This window comes from Zeugodacus cucurbitae, chromosome 2 (genome assembly GCF_028554725.1).
Source record: "Zeugodacus cucurbitae isolate PBARC_wt_2022May chromosome 2, idZeuCucr1.2, whole genome shotgun sequence".
NCBI classification, from domain to species: domain Eukaryota; kingdom Metazoa; phylum Arthropoda; class Insecta; order Diptera; family Tephritidae; genus Zeugodacus; species Zeugodacus cucurbitae.
Window position 1 is genome coordinate 74,315,921 of NC_071667.1, and position 19,218 is coordinate 74,335,138.

The 19,218-nt window shown below is 33.4% G+C and overlaps 1 protein-coding gene and 1 long non-coding RNA gene across 8 annotated transcripts in view; both read left to right on the forward strand.

The window, feature by feature from the left end:
- The window catches only part of LOC105216122 (cadherin-99C), a 475,067-nt gene that overhangs the window by 313,155 nt on the left and 142,694 nt on the right, over positions 1 to 19,218 (forward strand). The window lies entirely within an intron of this gene.
- Positions 9,290 to 9,717, forward strand: LOC128924051 (uncharacterized). Its single transcript, XR_008472785.1, has 2 exons — positions 9,290 to 9,421; positions 9,476 to 9,717. It is a non-coding gene; the product is annotated as an uncharacterized LOC128924051 (long non-coding RNA).

Sequence of the window (19,218 nt, forward strand, 5' to 3'; positions counted from 1 at the left end):
CGTAATGCCCCGCTGCAAAGCTGCCATCACAGCCGACGTTTCCTTTTATTTCTTCTGATTATTCATCTTCAATTACATCACCTGGCAGGCGGACGGCTCCACTTCCTGGCTATTATCATTGGTGGGCAACACCAGCGCCAGCGCCATTAACGGATGCGGCTCTAACGTCATTATTTTTCATAATTTCATGCGGCTGCCAAACAACAAAAACACCGTTGAAGGAAAATGAAAATACAATTTTCCGTTTCTTTAAGTTGACGTGCAATAAGACATCAGCAGCCGCAGATCACGGTAACCTCCAGAGTGCTAAGCCAAGTAGGTGGTCCGCACGTTTTGTTGGCGGCAAGCAACAAACACACTTTTTGTTTGAAAACTATTAAGCCAGGGTTCCATAAATTACAGATATACACATGTAGTTGCGTAACTGAGATTTCAGGCAACTTGAACTGGTTCAAGATGATGGAATTGTATGTAAAATTATGAAAACTAATTACTTACTAATTTTCAATTAACTAAGAAAAATGTATTTTCATCTATTTTCTTTAAAAAAATTCCTGCATAGACATTTATTAAGAAGTAACTGAGAATCAATTCTTTGCTGGAAATATATTTCGAGAATCTTTCCATAAGAAGAATATAAATTACACTTTTTAAATTCTTAATAAATTTAGAAATTTTGGTTACATAGCAATTGTGTTAACTTTACCGTAACTTAAACAATTCGAGTTAACAATTTCGATCTTTTCTCTTCTTTAATGTTCTTTCATAAGAAAGAGTTATCATATGATTTATTATGGCTATTACATGCCTTTGAAAATTAATGAGAAAGAATTTTGGAGAATGTTTATTAAATTGAGCGATAAAGTATTCGAATCTCCGAAGAAATCTTAAGCTAATTACATAGTGAAGTGGAGGCCACAACAAAAATTATCGTAGAAGAAAGTTTAAGTTTAAATTTAACTTAGTTGTAGGTCTAAGTAAAAGTATGAAAATAAATTAATTTGTAGAAGCTTAGTGAATTTTCCATAGGAAATATGTTTGTTCACTTCAAGCGCACTCCGCTCCCATTGCACATCTTCAAATCTATGCTAATATTTCATCGTCGACTTAAGTAGAATTTCAGATAATTGACTAAGAGCCACATTTGCTACCCTTCAGCTAAGCAACAACTTAATTAAGAAGCAATAATTTATTATTAAGTGACTTAGCTTGCCAGTTATTCCCCAGCCGGTTGAAGTTCTTATCTAATCAATAACATCTAGTAACCTTACTGTTATGGCTGGTGCGCATGCGTGCAATAGACAACCGGCTTTAATCTTGAATTGGCAGGCTGTTTACATGCAAATACTTATCAACAAGTGTCAATTAAAAACCAAATTACTAAGTCGACGAGTTGTTGACAGGTTATAGTTGGAAATTGCAGTTGGAAATCTGTGTAAGAGCATCATGCCCAGTAGGAAATCGAAGATATCTATCTAATTTAATTTAATATTATTTTATTTTATCTTCCTTTAGTTATTAGTCCAATCTACTCAAACACTTCTATAAAATACTATCGATGAATATGTGACCGATCATTTGATCTTTTTCGTACTGGGAATACTCCTAAGGAAGCCTTATCTTATGAACCAAAAATAACTATTCTCTCCGTATTGTAATCCTAAGCATTCACTATAACCTAATAAATTTTGCGTTTCTACAATTAATCAATTTCCTTTCCCTGAGCGTGGTTAGTGATTTCTTGCCGAGTGTGGGGGTATTTAGTTGGTGTTGGTATGGGTAATAGAAGTAGAGATACACACAAATGTATTGTATTATAATGAAATATAATTGCTTTGTCTATTACAGCTGTAATTAAACTTGTTTCCCGTGAATTATATTTATAATAAATTCCTATTTATGTTTTTGAAGCCCAAATCATTAATTTACTGCTTTTGTAATTTAACCTTTCTATTTATTGAGGTTTTAAGAAACATATATATAGGATTATTTAAAGAAATCCAAAACTCCACTTATTTACTCCATCGAAGGTTTATGAATATTCTGCACCACTTATTATTTATGAGACAAAGAATACTAGTTTTCATCAAAAAATGCCTTAGGGCATCAATAAAAGTACGATGACAAACCAGTGACTTTTACTAAGTCATCATAATTTAATCACCATATTAAATATGCAAGTCACAATTTATGAAACATACACCAAGTACCAACAAGGGATTAATTGAACCCATCGAAGCTGGTTTGTAGAATGATTTAATATGATTTTAGGTTATAAAATGTTTACTTCTCCAATAAATTTCAAAATAATTTTATTAAATCATTTAAGTTTTGATTTATTCCAAACAATCAAAGCGAATATTTATGGTATGTAGAGTGAACAGAAGACTTATGCGACGAACTTTTCAGTAATAGTAACAACTTATCATTAACAAATTGTTCCAAGCCACAACAAATACCACAGTTTATAACAAGTAACTATAGAACCCAAGAAGTGGCAGCAAAAAAATACAAATACAGAGATCTAAGATATAATAGGCTTATTGGAAATATTGTAATATGACTTCATTGCCGGCGACAGGCAATTGAAATGGGCGTCACTGGGTGATATTAAAAAGCAATTCAACATTCTCTTGCATTGACCTGACTTTCTTGGAGCAAAATCAGAGAAGTTGCTTGCGAGCAATGCCAACACACACATCCACTCATATAAGAGAAGTGGCATTGGCTTGTGGCAAACGTTGTGTTTGCAGTGCCGATCCTTACTTTGCCCTGCCACTGCAATGCATGTTTTCACTGGCTTTCAAGTGATATTAGCATTGAATGCTGTGGTGTAGTATAAGGTGAGCATTTTTGCTCAGTTGTAATATTTTGCATACTTTCTTCTCTGGCATGTGGCAGAGGGCGCGCGTTGAGTTGGAGTGTGCCCTATGTGCGAAAGTTGCGGCTTGTTTGCTAATGATAGTTTTTAACATTTATGAGCATTGCCATTTAAATTAATATGCAAAAATGGTATCTTTATGAAAATTATAGTCATCGAATTGGTATTCCAGGCAGTTTATATGGCAAGCAATGCATAAATATATATTACTTGCGATGATAATGGATTTTGGTGTGCGTTTAATAGATTTTTAAACGTCGATTTGAATGTAAATGATATTGGTTAGATTAATATGTCACTAGCTTATATTATATTAAGTCAAGCGAAGGATGGGTATGTTTTTGGAAATAATATAAATACAACACAAATTCCATATACAGTATTAGTGCGTGTATAAATATAGTTACAAGTATAAGTTTAAGTTGAGTATGTGTAAAATATACTTATTATGATTAGTAATGAAGATAATTTTAATTTCCACAACCCCTTGAGAGTATATTTATTATTTCCTCTTAGAAGTTTTCTCTGCCATTGTAGGTTTTAAACGAAACTTTTCTTCTCTTTCTCTCTCCCATATTTTCCAAAGCTGTGAATCACCATGCCAGCTGCAATTAGCAAAAATGCGGTAGCAAATTTCGTACATTGCACGCGTTAATTGGCAACACTCTGTTCACTATCAAAGGCATCCTGCCGCGTTTATGTTGCCACTGTGCTTCGTACATTGCAATATCAAAACCAAATCGCTGATGTTTTTTTATTGCAGATGCAAATTTAATTTGCAGATGTCTAAGGTAGGATGAATAGAGATATATCTGCCAACAAAAATACACACAACTGTGCAAAAATATGCACAGTTCCAGCTGCAAGCCAAATATCCCGATGGCAGACCCTTTATGGAAGGGATAAATGTCGGGGGGCATGCGCAGCTGTCGCGGCTGGCAAGTGTGTCCAATCACAAACAAATATGCAGATTATTTCTGAGATAAAACATTTTACGGGTGCGCTTTAAGTTAAATGCATATATATGTATCTTCTTCAACCCCGCTTTCAGTTACGCATTATGGTGGATCAGCTTAAAGACTAAAGCTTCTGAGTGTTGTAGTATTTATGTGTGTTGCACATAAATCGCAATTATGTCGCTGTCACAATTTAGTAACATCATTTAATCTTTATCCGGGGCGTGACGAAAAAATAAAATGGTGGACATAATCCAATTATAAATTTAATATACAAATTTATTTTATTCCTGAAGACTTTCTGCTCCCTTCAGATTTGACAAAACCATCCTAACCTAGAATCATATCTTGACTAATCTCAAATGTATCCTAAATGTAGGCAACATTTTCTACGTCTGATACATTTTGAATTAAGTTCTTCCCTTCAATTAGGATTCAATGAAAATTTTAAGTCTTAAACTCATCTTACTAAATTCCGATAATTATGGCAATAGAATTAAAATTTATTTAATTTTATTCCTATTTATAATTTTTTTTTTATGAAATTAAAAGAGATAAATATCCAACATTTTTAAAATAATTCTTTAAATAAAAATCCAACAGATTTACTAATTAATTAATTTCCCAGCTGCCAGTATCGAAGCTAATTAGCCACACTTCAGCTAAGAATTTATGCTAAATACCGTAAATGTAGAATTTCAGCAGATTCACTCAGGTATAAAATTGTTTTGTATATACATATCTGTACTTAAAATGAAGATAGAAGTGTCTTCGTGAGAGTATAGGAATTTTCACAATTTCTTTTATGACAGCAAATGAATGCAAATTTATATGAAAATCCGCCTAAAAAGCATAAAAAATCGCTAAAGTCATCAATCGCAAACATATACAGACGCACTTGGGCCACTGTCTTTGAAGCCACATGTGTTTGCCAATAAAAGTGCTTAATAGCAACAACAACAATAATGCAATCAGCATTAGCCACAGCAATATAAAAGAAGCAACCGCAGCTAATGCTATGGACAATAGAATTTGCAAAGAATTACTTTTCACACGTTTGATTAAGTGAAATTTCTCCGTGCCACCAGCGCGGATTTTAAAGCGGCTGTGGTCGCAGGCTGTTGTCTCTGGGTAGCGGTGGAAGTGTAGAAGATATACGAGTATGTAGTAATGCTGTAGTGATGCCAATGCGGAAGCATGGGCTGGCATTTCACATCTGAAGAATTGCTAATTGACGTAATAGGTCTTTCGTAAGAATCAATTTATCTTTGCTGCCAACTTCTTTTCTTTAACTGCTGTTTAAGCAATGACTTTGCTGGGTTCTTTAATCTTTGCTCATTTCTGGTGACGATTCCTTTTCTCAATCTCAGTAGGAGTACTTTAATGTGAGTTTATGCCTGAGAAAGCATACATAGTATATATTTTATTTTTTTAAATGATGGCATAAAAGATCACGCACCCTACAGTTTTTATGATAACAATTCTCCTTGAGTCGATGCAAATTAAAAAGCCATGCGAATTGGTCTGTTAATTCTGAAAGCAACATAGCTATCTGCACATATAGACTCATATATACGCAATATTATATCACATATGTAAAAATATATATACATATGTGTTAACCTCAAATCAGTTGAATAACAAAAATCAGTTCAGGGACAACAAATTGTCAGTCATTAACTACCTTCGAGTAATCGCACACATATCTTTATATGTCATGCACTTATGCATGCATTTGAGTAGATACAAAAACACACACATAACCGTTATGGCGTTAAAATCGTTAAATTTGCATTAGTAATGGATACTTGCAAGTAGCTCTGTGGTGTGAGGTGTGAATACGCCCCGCTCTTAAACATTCAAACACTTAAAAACCAAAAATCTTGCTTAGCTGCAATTTCTACTCCAAAAGCCAAGTGTTGGTTAGTGCAACAAGTTCAAATGCAATTAAATTGCTTGGAATGACTAAGTGGACTACAAGCAGCGATTTGTAATTGAAGAATTCTTGAGAAAATAACGTAAGGTTTATGGCTAAAGCAATGTTCTAAATAACATTTGCCATCTACCTATGTCAGTCAAACTGAAAACTAACCAACAGCTTGTAACTAAACACATATGCATCCTGTATTTATCAACGCGTTTGCAATTATTTCATTACGTTTCCTGCATGCCGCGCAACGCTCTCATTGGCGTCTGCTTAAATCAAATCAACTACGAGCATATTGCCGTTCAGCTAGGTCTCCTGCCATAATTACAATCAAATTTATGTTCTTGATGGTAATTACAAGAGCTCACTAATAATTGTCTGTTGCCTACCGTTTGCCAACTACACACATCTACTTGAGCTTACCCAACAACAAACAGCGACGAGTTTATGTACAAAAATACTCATAGGAGTATACTCAGAGTAGTGCGAGAGTCAGTGTGTATAGACTGCATTGTTACAACGCTGATTGCCGTTTATGCTTTTCTCACAAAGTGACGCAGAATTTATATGAGTTTCAGAGTAAGAGTGACAGTTTTATGAAAATGTGCTTAAGAAATATAAAAAGGGGGAAGTAGGAGAGCATAAAGAAAGAAAATACAAAGAACGCTCAATGAAGGAGTGTTGAATCGGAGAATTCTTATAATTGTTGTTAGATGTCTGCGATTGGAGGAACAATGTAAAAATTATGTAAAAAAAATAATAATTTCGTGGCGGGAGTTTTGATTATGTAAAAGTTGAAATATTAAAAAATTTAAAATCACTGGAATGATATAAAAGAGATGTGAATTAGGTCAGAAAGAGGATTAAAATTTTTACTAGAATCTTTTTCATCTCCTCATCAAAATGATTTGGGGAATATTTTCTATAGCTTTAACAACAAAAATAACAATACCTTAAGTCGAAACTAATGCAGAATACTATTAGAGTCGAATAATATTTCTAAAAAATAGTTGTCGCATTAATCAGTCTTGAAGCTCTACGAGAAATATGTAGTTTAAAGTAAAGAGGAAAATACATTTAACATATTCCTAACTACGCTTTTTGATCTGTAATGCAATTAACACTGATTTTCAACCGATATGAACAAAAGCGAACAAAAGATTTTAAATCCGCGCACATTTGCCCGAGAAACCCAAATAGCAAATTGGTTTTTTAATTGAATAATTTGCTTTTGTAATAAACAGTTAGCCCATAGGAGACGGAAACGTGAACACTGGCTGCATTTGAGTAAAGCAGGCAACAAAAATGGCCCATACACATAAGTATATTTACATATACTAGAATGAGTGTGTGCAGCTTATGCAAAATGCTTAAATGCTTAAAAACATTTTATTGTTTTGCATTTTATTGTCGTTGCACTAAAATGCAACGGTTAAAACGTTCGTTTGCATTAATAACATTTGCAAGCTTTGAGTTCAAAGTGTACACATGCTGTACTCGCCATAAGTGTTTGCATGCGTGTGTATGTTTGTATGTACGCTCATATATGCTTAAAACACTTAATTGTTATCAGCGGTTTAACGAAAATATGCCACACATTGTAATAAACTGCGAAATGTAAAATGAACTGAAAATGGAAAAACCAAATTGCAAACAACAGCAAAAGTATATTTACATGCTGAAATGCATTCGCATACTTTATCCAAATGAAAGTGATAATTGGGTTGCTGTAAATATATTCATACGTGAGATATGTTAGGAAAAATGCGCTTTGGCAAATTTAAACCAATCGCAATTTGCTTACTACTTCTGGGTTTACGACGCTGCTTAATTTGGAAAAATCACCGAACGATTTAAGTTTTTGTTACTAAATAAAAATAGTTTATTGCAACCGTAATATGTATAATAGAAAAAAAAATAAAATATTGAAAGCTCGTTCCAAGAGATACTTTTTGTTGTTTTTGTGTTCCAAATTTATTTAAAATTTTATTTATCATACATTAATTTCATATAATCCAGAATAAAAACTGAAATGTTTGAAATGTCTTCAAAGCTAATGTTACTCAACATACCGCTATTGTTGTTTTTCTGTTAATTAATTGATTTAATGCGTTGCAAAAACAAGAGAATTATAGTGCCGTAGTGCATTAATCGCCGTCCTGCAGGCCTTGCCACTTAAAAAGAAATACATATGACTCTGAGTGTATGTAAACACAAAATCAATTCCCTAAGGAACACCTGAATGCACCGAAAATGGTGCGATGCCAATTTTTCAACTCATTCACGTGAAATTGTGGAAGTTTAAGAATCTGAAGAATTTCCCTAACTCTGCCAGTCGCAGCGAGCAGCTCGCTTTAGTGCCATAAAAAGCCGACTGCGTCCAAGCCAAATGACCATAACTGAAATTAACACTTTCCGCGGCGACCAATGAAGGCGAAGGCATGTCATGGCTGGATTAATTTTCAACCAATACATACATACCATACCGTACATATGTGACGCAGCTCCAAGCGACCCAGCCCAGCCCGGGGTACAGCGGTACAGCTACAATTTTCTTGTCCCATTGAAAATCTAAGCAACTTAAATAAATTGAATTGAGTCAAAATTTGCAAGAAGATTTTGAAGCAAAGCTGAGTTGAGAAGTGTGTCTCTTGGAACGCTTCAGGCAGACCGAAACAGAGTTCCTGATACACTAGTTCTGGTTATATATGCAGACATACATACATGAGTCAACGGAAGTACAAGGAAGAACTTTGAAAGTTAAAACTGCACCGGCACGTACGAAAGGACAAATTATTCGTTGGTTTTCATATCTTACCAAGTAATCTACCACAAACGTCACAATGTTAAATTCAGATGTCAGCGCGAAACTTTTGCTGCTTGTGTATCCGCTGTGAACTTTGCAGTTGGATTTGTGGTTTGCGCAAAATCAGCGCGGTGGCATCTCTTTGATTTACAACCCTTTTAGCATACCGCTCATTAAAAACGTAGTTGCGGTTGTATGTAAAATTATATAAAAAAGATCGTAAGAGAATTGTGTCACAATACTACTGCGAAATTTGTTATGTCAAGAGAGACTTTTGGAAAAAACTTTAATTAGTATCCAAGAGCTTTCACCTGCTATGGAGAACCTTTGGTTGTCTCTGGTGGAGGGCTTTTTGTATCTGATAGGAGAACTTTCATCTTCTACCTAGCTTTTCCCTTTTTTAAAACACCCACTTTAGAGTAGGTAGGGTCTATGTAGGTGAACTCAGAGGGAAACTGCGTTGAATTCCAGAAAGCGTTCTCTTAATTGATCAGGTTTTCCATTTCAGCTTTTCTTCTAAATGCAAATATTTCGTGAATTCTGTTATAATTAGGCTGGCATTATGAACTAGTTAATTTAGTGTTGTCGAGTTCTCAAAATTACTACAAAACATTTTTTAATTAATTTCGTAGGCAAGCAAATATTTTCTAAATTATAATCTAACTACTTGAGGCATATAAAAGCGCTGTTTTCGCTTTGCAATTGTCAAAGCAGTTCTAGTGACTACAACCGTACGTAAAAGTTTAAAAGACTCGAAGCAAAGAAATGAAGTTACATTTTGTTTACCTGTTCTTCATACTACGATACTCGTACTTGGCATTTTTGTCTTGAAAGCAGAGGCAAACCCTAAAGTAAGTATTTGCAAAGTATTTAGATCATAACAAGTTGTGAGTATCGATTTTCAGCCTTTCTTTGGACTCGGAGGACGTCGTAGCACACTTTCAATATGGCATTTAATTCCGGATCTAGATTGGGGATGGGAGGACAAAAAATAATTTCCAAAATTATTATTTTGTGTCATTAAATGGAATATTTAATTATCGTTAAGCCAATAAATAGAGTTGGTTGCAAAGTTTAAAAGCCTTAAAATGCCAGCTGAAAAATTATTAAAAAGTTTTGAATAAAGAGAGTTCTCATATGCAATTGAGATAGAGCTTTCGATTTATAGGATTTTGGATTACATATAACACTAATGAGTTTTACATGTTTATTTTGCTCGTATTATCAAAGCTTCTGAAGCATTGAGAGTGATTGATCAAGATTTTCAATACCTCCAACAAATTATCCTTTAATTGCTTTGAAGCGATCTCTTTAACATGTCATTAGGTGAAAAAATAACTTCTGACTTTTTAATTAATGATTTTTGGGGCCTTTATTTGTGAAAGCTATTCTGTTTGTGAAAATAATTATATTCAGAAATGGTTCGAAAAATAATGATTACCATAATTTAAGGTTTCGAATCGGTTTCCCGGAATGAGTAAAATTAATATCTGCAGCTTATTGGATAAATATATTTTATTAAATATATATATTTAAAAAATAACGAACATTTTCATTTTTGTCCAAATGTTTATTCATTCGATATTTTCCATACTCAAACTCAATTTTTGGAATAGACTTTAGCAATTTCACGTATGTTTGTAAAACGACGGCCCCTTAAGGTTCACTTTACTTTTGGAAATAGGAAAGGTCACACGGAGCCATGTCTAGGCTGGATTGGATTTGGTCAAGAATTCTCGAACAAGCTACGACGTCTGAGCTTTTATTAAACGAAAACCGCCAAGTTCATAAATAACGTCTAACCTTAGCGGCTCCTATAGACAAAGTAAGCAATGAATGCAGTAGAAAATTGTATCGTACTTCAGCGGCATGTAGATAAAAGCTATTTTAAGGTGAAAGTCTCAATGATATAATTGTAGAAGATTTAGTACCCATACGACAACCTCTGTGACCACAATAAACATATGTATGAGCTTGATTAAAATTTTATGATATTAAAAACCAACTTGTCTGTCATAAAATAGATAACTGTTTAGTGTTTGTCATCGGAAATTGCTGAAAAGAATTTTTAATTAAAAATTGTCTTCTTTTTACAACACAAATTTTAACTTTCCCCTATATAAAGTCGAGCGTTTCACCACACTTAATACATAGTATTTAAACCCACTCCGGCTGAAATAATGAAGATAAATTTTGTGCACTATCTGCTGTTATTCGCCTTCGTGCTATTTTGCTTTAGTGCAGTGACAGAGGCCAAGGTGAGCAGTATTAACGGAACTACTACTTTACTTATATTTTTTAATCTCCATAATTTTCGTATAGCCTTGGCTCTTTCAGCCTCCTCCACAAAAGAGTCCATTATTGAGACTTATTGGAGCTATTCGTTATTATATTAAATGTGGCTCTCCGTCCAAATCGACAAAGTTCAGCAAATTAGTTTTTCACTTCCTTAAAGAGTCACAGAACATTTGTATCTAATTAAAACTTAGTGATTTAGACCCACATGACAAATATACATTATATATGAAAATATATGGACTGTCATAAAATAAATAACTGTTTAATGTTTATCAACGAAAATTGCTCAAAAGAATTTTCAATTAAAAACGGTAGCTTCCGCTATGAAAAATTATTGTTTTCGAGTATATAAAGTCAAGTTTTAAAAAGTAATCAGTGCAAAACATTTCAAACCGCTCCAATTGAAAACATGAAGTTAAAATTTGTGCACTATCTTTTGTTTTTATCTTCGTACTACTTTGTTTCAGTGCAGTGTCAGAGGCAAGGGTGAGTAATATTACTAGAACTTATAGAAAGCTTTAAATATTTCACGACTATTTCTCTTTTCTAAACAGTTTGTGCTTCCTATTCCTGTTCCTAGTCCATTACCGTGGCTTATCAAAGCTATTAGAAATTTTATTAATCCGGAATCTCCATCCCAATCGGTAAAAGATGCTTTGGAAAGCTTCTTGAAAACTTTGCAAAACCAAAGCAGAAGTGAATAAATTTGATTTTGTAATATTTCTAAAAAAAATTCAAATAAATTTAAAATATATGCGTTTTCTAAAAAAAAATTTCAACTTTCTCAAGCAAGTAAGAATTTGCATTCCTTAAGGTGGAACTAATCTCTTAGTATTTCGCAAATTCGTAGCGCTTCAAAAGATGACGGCCCTGAAGAAGAAACTGCTTTTGAAACCAATTTTTATGATTGGAGAGAGACTTGTCGTCTCTGTAATTGGCTTTCAAGTTTTGAGTAGCGGCTTTTACAAATTCAAATTCAAATGCATATATCTTGAACATATTTGGTGCACACACGGACACATGCGTCGACTCACAGCAAACGCTAATAAACTTACATGTGTATAATAAATCCCTGTGCACCTTAACGTTCTCAGTAATGCGGTGCGCCAATAAATTCCAGTGGATTAGACGTTCGGACGACGACCATGCAGATGGAAAGCTGAAAAAAGCGCAAAAGCGTCACACATGAAATTACATACAGGTTTTGCGCACCAACGCCAATCGCTACCACAGCTATAACGCCGCGCAGCTGCTCGTCACGAGAATGTGTGTGTTTGAAATAGAACAAATACCGGGCCACCGAGCGCGCCAGCGCATTGCTGTCATAGCTCATTTGGCCATCGCAATATGCACGCGTTCTTGTCGCCGCTGCACGGTCGCTAAGCTAGCTAGTAGACATGCTTGTAGCGTGAATTATCGCCCTGAGAGTTGACATTGCGGAAGCATCGAATGCGGTTGCTTGAAGAATGTGCAATGTGCGCATATGCAGATAGCTAATATCATTAGCGTGATTGGTTGGAAGTGGAGAGCGCTGTTTGGTGGCCTGTAGCTGGTCGCTGGAACTCAAGAAACTACTGTGTGCGTTTGTTCGTCTGGTGGCTGTTTAGGAGTATCTTATCGAATTTCAATATTGACAATTGATAGTCAATAGAACTGCGGAGAAAACATAACTGAGGTTAAATGGTAGCGGAAGCAAATATTTGTTTGATCTACTACGAAGAAATGCAATGTTTATGAAAATATACGTATGTGAAGATGTCCGTTGTGACATTCCGAAGATGATTTTCTCAGGCGAGATATTAATTCGCAGTATTATTTGATGCAAACACATCCGGTAAACCTGTTGAACCGGATGTTGCTGTTATTCAATAATGTCAGAGAGCTAAATAAAAATATATGCCCTGTGCATAAATAAATTCTTGAGATATTAAAAATAGATTTTAATCACTAACGAAATCAAAGCAGCTTAAATTATAAAATATACTACTTTTATACCAATTTTATAGGAACACGAATTAATTGGTAATGGAAGAGTGTTGAGTCAGAAGCATATAAAAAAAAGTTACTCAGTACTAACGAGAGCGATGCATTCTAATTTAGAAAGTTCTGTATATTTTCTACTATGACATTAACAGTGCTTCTAATTCATTAAGAAATAATTAAAATGCAAATATTATGATTATCAGCAGCAACACCAACGGAAGCACCATTCAACGCCTAATTGTGACAAATGAAATGCCATAGACTAATAAGTAACATACTCATTCGTGCTCACCTAAGTAGAAACTAAAAGTGCAAGTATAGCGCATGCGCAATGGCTACCTATACGGATATGTGAGTCCTTGTTCATCAAGCGCCTTATCAAATTTCTTAGAAATGCAACAAACCGATCAACCGTAAAGCGCGTCACGAAACATGCAACATGCCATGGCTCAGTGGCAAGCAGGCAGTGGCAACCAGCTAGCTAATGCAACATGACTGCCTCAACACGAAATCATAATCTTAATGGCTTAAACTGTGAATGCATGTTGCAATGTGAAAAACATGAACATGAAAACAGCTCTCTTAGTCGCTGCAGCAAACACAGAATGCAACTGAAATTAAAAATTAAAAAAATTGCAAGAAATCTTAGTTAGGACTAAGCTCAGACGTTTCAGATGCGAATTTTTTAAGTATTCAAGTGACTTGTACTCTGCAGAGTTACGCCCAGCCAAGCCGCCACTACTGCTTGTCAGTTATTATAGTTCTTGCATTTCGCTTGCAGTCACCTGAAATGGTTTGTGAATTGTAAGGCGCTACTTGGACTGTTGTCGACCATCTCAACTGGAGGCATTCACAGAGAATATTAGACATACATATGTATTTGTTTATATATTTATAGCGATTTTACACTTATGTTTGTACTGATTAAATGTGAGTCATGCGCTTATTTGATGATGTAACCAACATTTATTACATTTGGCTCTTGTTTTGCTTCCTCAAGCTGTATTAAGACTGCTGAAGAGAGTTCTTTTATTTCTGAAAAGTTGTTTATGTTTGCCTATGGACATTTATATCTACTCTCTACGTATTAGCTCTTTTATCGCGAAATTTTAGTATGAATTTTTTTTTTTAAGCTTTTTGTGGGATAGTTTACTTTTGGTATTAATTTAATGGTTATTGAAGCGCATAAATTATGGTTTACATCAAGTTGTATATGAGAAGTTGTATTAAGGTTGCTATTAACGGAGAAGTGAATGTAAGCGTGATGGTCTTGTATAAATGTGTTTAAAAATAGTTTAAATTTATGAGCGCTCCAAAATGAACAGAAATAGTTTATATATTAATTAATTAAAATTATTACAAGATACTTAATTTAAATAAACTTTTTGTAGTAAATTTTTGTCAGCGGACAATACTAAAAATCTAAGAGGAAGTTGAGATATATAAGAATGTTATAAGAAGAACGAACAGTAAAGTTTTTTCATCTACTGAATCTTTTAGTAAAATTATTTATTTATAATATTTGCAATATAAGAACAGTTTTTGCTCCAACACCATTTCCCTCGGAGGCACATCCGCCTAACTTTCTTCCATCAATAAAATACACATCGTCTGGACAGCACTTCCATCAAATGGGCTTTACAAGATAATGATACTATTTATATACATATGTATATAACAAACCTATAAACATACTTACATTCGTGAATAGTTTTGTGGTTGCGCGTCTCTGACTGCAAGAATCGCCTAATGACTAGTGTGAAATCCAGATCTAGCCGAATGACTTCAAGTGTCTGAGCCGTAAATTGTCTGACATTGCCGTCAGTCACACTTGTGATTGCAGTTGCCGCTAGCAGAAGCTGCAACATTTCGCTGTTGCAATGGCCTAGTGACAAGTTGTGGCATGCGGAAATTGATTATTAGAGGCTACGTAATCCATTTTGGTGAATGTTTTTTGTTTCTTGCATTTAATGATAACCAGAAATGAAGTGAAGAGAGTAAAATCGGAGCATTTTATCTGCACGAGTGATTCCAGTTTGATGGTGGCAAGTGAGTGTCGCTCAGAATAATAAAATGCACGACAAAGTGAGTGTTGAGGAGCTATATTGGAGAGCTGTCTATTTAATATAGAAAGTAGACACTAAATTTCTCATATTATTATTATTGCTAAAACTTTATTGTCAACAACAACATTAACCCATAAAACTTTGAAAAAACTCATAATGAAATGCACTTAATTCATAAATGGGAGACTTTTCTGGGGGACACTCAGAGGTGCTAAATTATTGCAGCAAAAAAAATTTATATAAACATGACGCTAAAACCTTTCATTTGCCACAATATTTGCCCAGAAATAATCATAAATAATAACTGTGGCAATTAAGTGTCCATAATGTGTCAAAAGTGGATTTCTATTGCACTTTTCAGTTACACAGTTATTTAGTTATTGCAGTGAATGGGAAAAACGTGCAGCGACTAATTGTGAAGCATGCAACAGTTACGAAGCTGACACAAATCAAAATTTACACAAAAGTCTTTTTAGGTTTGTGTAATTGTACTGTGATTTCGGGTTGAGCCAATTGAATGAAAGACGAATATGAAATATATTACTCTTAAATATAAATATTATTATTGGTATGCACTTAAATTGTGAGTGAGAATAAATTTTGTGGCAAATGAGTTTTGGTTTTAATATAACTGTATTATTTTATATATATATATATTCTTTCCAAAATTAATTGTTATATTTTCAAATTGGTGGTATAAGCGAAGGTGTCATTATATTTTAATACTGAAGTAAGAAAACAAGTTATGAATACCGAAAATTATCAGTATTCCGAAATTGCAATTCTTGTTTCACGAAATTTCAAAAATTTCGTAATGAAATACTTTAAATTACATTTTTGGCATAATATAAATTTTGCACTTTTAAAATTTTTTCAAATTCGGAATTCCGAAATTTTTGGAGTTTTCTTTTTAATTTTCTGTAATTAAATTGTATTAAAAATTAATTGAAAAATTAAAAAAAAAATTTCTTGATTTATTGCTATTTTTCTGCATAGTGCGCCCACTGTAACTCTGTGAGTTATGTATATTCAAACTAAAATAAGTGAACGTTAGCGCTAATTGAAAAATGAATTTATATGCAATTTTTTTAGGAAATTTGAAAACGCATACATTTTGACATCAAAAGTGTATGATTGATGGGCAAGTAGGCAGCTGTGAGACTTTCAGTTTTTAAAGTGATCTTAACCTTGAAATTCTTTTTACTAAGCTAATGATGAAAAACTGTTTATTTTGAAATGTAATTGTGTCGGAAATTATTACAAATTCTTTTATTAAATTTAATATTTTTAATTGAGTGGCACTGTAATAGCAATCCATTTGCAGCCACTTAACAGGCAGACAAGTGTATATAAATATAACAACAATGTGAGGTGATATTTAAAAAAATGTGTTTTCCAAAGCCGTTGGCCATTCAGTTAGTTATTTTTTGAAATTTGATGTTTCTGTACTCGTAATTAGTGCTAAAACTCTTATTTCATTTTGTACGAGTTTTTCATTCATCAAAATTATGTTCGAAGTAGCAATAATTTCATTGACAAATACATAATAGAATATTTTGGGCAATTATATTGTTTATAGTTCTTAAAATGGCTTCAAATCATATAAAAAGTTTCACCTTTGTACAAAACTATACAAAACAATTTCCAAAAAATTGATTTATATTTTATTAGATATATCTGTAAGTTAGATTTTGTGGTCTGAAATGAGTAATTCAAAAATAATTTTCAATTTGTTTAAAAGGCAATATCTTTTCAATTAGCTATAAATTAAACAACATAATTTGAATACCACTATAGTAAAATTCAATTTCAAATTTGCCATGCGCGCTGAATTAATGATCGCCAATTATATGCCTAAATTTGTAGTAGCAATTTTTAAATTGCACCGCTGAATAAAGCAATGCCGCAACATACTATCGGCGGAAAAAATTTAAGCACTTTGCCACAAAAATAAATGCATGCAAATAACCATACATAAAAAAAAAATGTTTCAAATAATTATATAGAGATTCGTTATTTCTTTGAAAGCAAATTAAAATTTTTAAAGTTAGCGAAAAAATTTAGTTAATTTAATTAAAAAGCAATAAAAATTGTAATTAAGTATAATAATTGGAAGTTTTGATGGCAAACTGTCAGTGATTATAATTTTAGTTGTGAAGAACCACATGAAAAAAGTAGTAAATTCATAAAAAGTCCATAACAAATTGCAGCCAACCGCAGCTATCTCTAAATCACTTTTCTTTCATCAGCTTCTCCACCTTAGCGCCTGTTATGGCTGTGACCACCCCAGTTTCAACGCCTTCACCAACCCGAAACACTCCATTGAGATATGCGATATCAACGCAAAACTCCCACGAAAAGACAACGGCAGCCCGATAAGGCACACAAACACATGCAACACACACACAAAAATATAAATTTAATGTATTTTATGTGTGCTGCCACCAAATTTGTTAGATTTTCATGTCAATAAATTTCTAAAAAAAAAAAAGGACATACACACTGCTATGTGATTTTTATAAAGTTTACAGTTAAAAGTATGTTGTTGGTATGTGCGTGCAACAAAATTAATTTTTAAGTGTACCCACATGAGTTGACAACCCGCCACTGCATCAACTGCCGCAATTGGCTGTTTATTCCGTACGCGGAAAAATTGTATTCTCACATGGTTATTATTGTTGTTGTAGAAATGTCTGAAATAATTTGTCACAACAAAGTGACAACTTTGCTATGGATTTATGTTGAAATATTTGCGCTATATTTATTCAGAAATGTATGTGAAGTTACAGTATTCTGCAAAAATTAAGCAACTTTGATGATTGATTATTAAATTGTTTAACAAAATTGTAAAAGCTCCCGAAAATGCCTATATTTAATTTTCTTAATTAATTCTACAAAATGCGAAAATCCCGCAAAAGGTAAACAAAAAATCGTGTAACATTTTCCTTTGACTCTTTGGGTTCACAATGGAAATTTAATAGCGCAGAATCCTAGATTTTAGTATGAATTTTATATAATTGCATATAAGTCAGCATGCAGAGTAAGGCATAGCGGACGCGATTATCTGGAAAACAGAAACTGAGGCAATTAAATGCGCTTAATTGGTAGTAAAGGGAGCTTAAGAAGGCCAATTAGACTGAAATGGCGATGGAATAAGCTACGCGGAATAATATCTTATTGAACTTATAAAAGATATTGTAGTATATTTGAGAGCATAAATTCTTTTTTATTTATTTATCAATATTTTTAGAAAATTACTTGGCAATATAAATTTTACAGGCTTAATGGACAATATAAATATCCATTTAGCTTGTATAAAAATATTAAATTAGTTTTACGTAAAAATATATATAAATATATTCAATGTTCTCTACACAAACATGCACAAGCACGAAGCAAACATTTTTTTCAACTATGAAACCCTCACTGCTGATCCACCGAACATTTTGAAGGAGACTGCGGGTCTGACCTAACCACTTGCTAGATACTTTACATACTAATATTGATTGATTTTGGCAGAAACAGGTATTTCTGCATTGCAGTTATCAAAAACAAAGTGTCAACAAAATCATGACATGCTTGACCCAAATACCTGGCAACAATAATATACGTAAACAATTGCACTGGATATACAGAATTTATATACCAACTTAGATATAATAATAATACCAGCATATCCATGATTGTTTGTATACTTAGGCAGGAATCTTGTTCTTAATAACAACAATCTCTTGTCATACAGGGTGCGTCATGTATCGATATATAAAATCTAAATTATTCTGCATCACTATGAATTCAGGTTCGTTGCTTAAGTCTTTTGAATTTAACTCCACTATTAGCAGGAGAGAGGTTCCGAAGAATATATTAATATTACCAGGAAGTACTAAAAACCAACAACCAAACAAATTTAGAACAACATTACACCATTCAAACAGTTTAGTTTGATCTCTAAATCTACTTTCAGAACAAACAGCCATTTATCAACTTTAATAAACGCCCGTGTGTGAGTTTACAGTATTTTATGACTGATCTGATTTGTATATAAAATTATCAAAATGTCTAACCGAGGCAATGAATACGAACAGCAATAATGTTTTTTTCCACGCAGCAACCAAACAGTTAGAGTCATTTTAGATGTGTGTGTGTTGCGATTGCCATAAAATGATAAACATTTAAAAAAGTGGTAATAATGGTACTTGGAGAGTATGGCGTCTAGACACGCGATATGTAAATTTTATTTGCGATTCGCGTGTTGAGTCATTGGAAATTGTCAACGTGCCGCAAACAGTTGTCTACATATG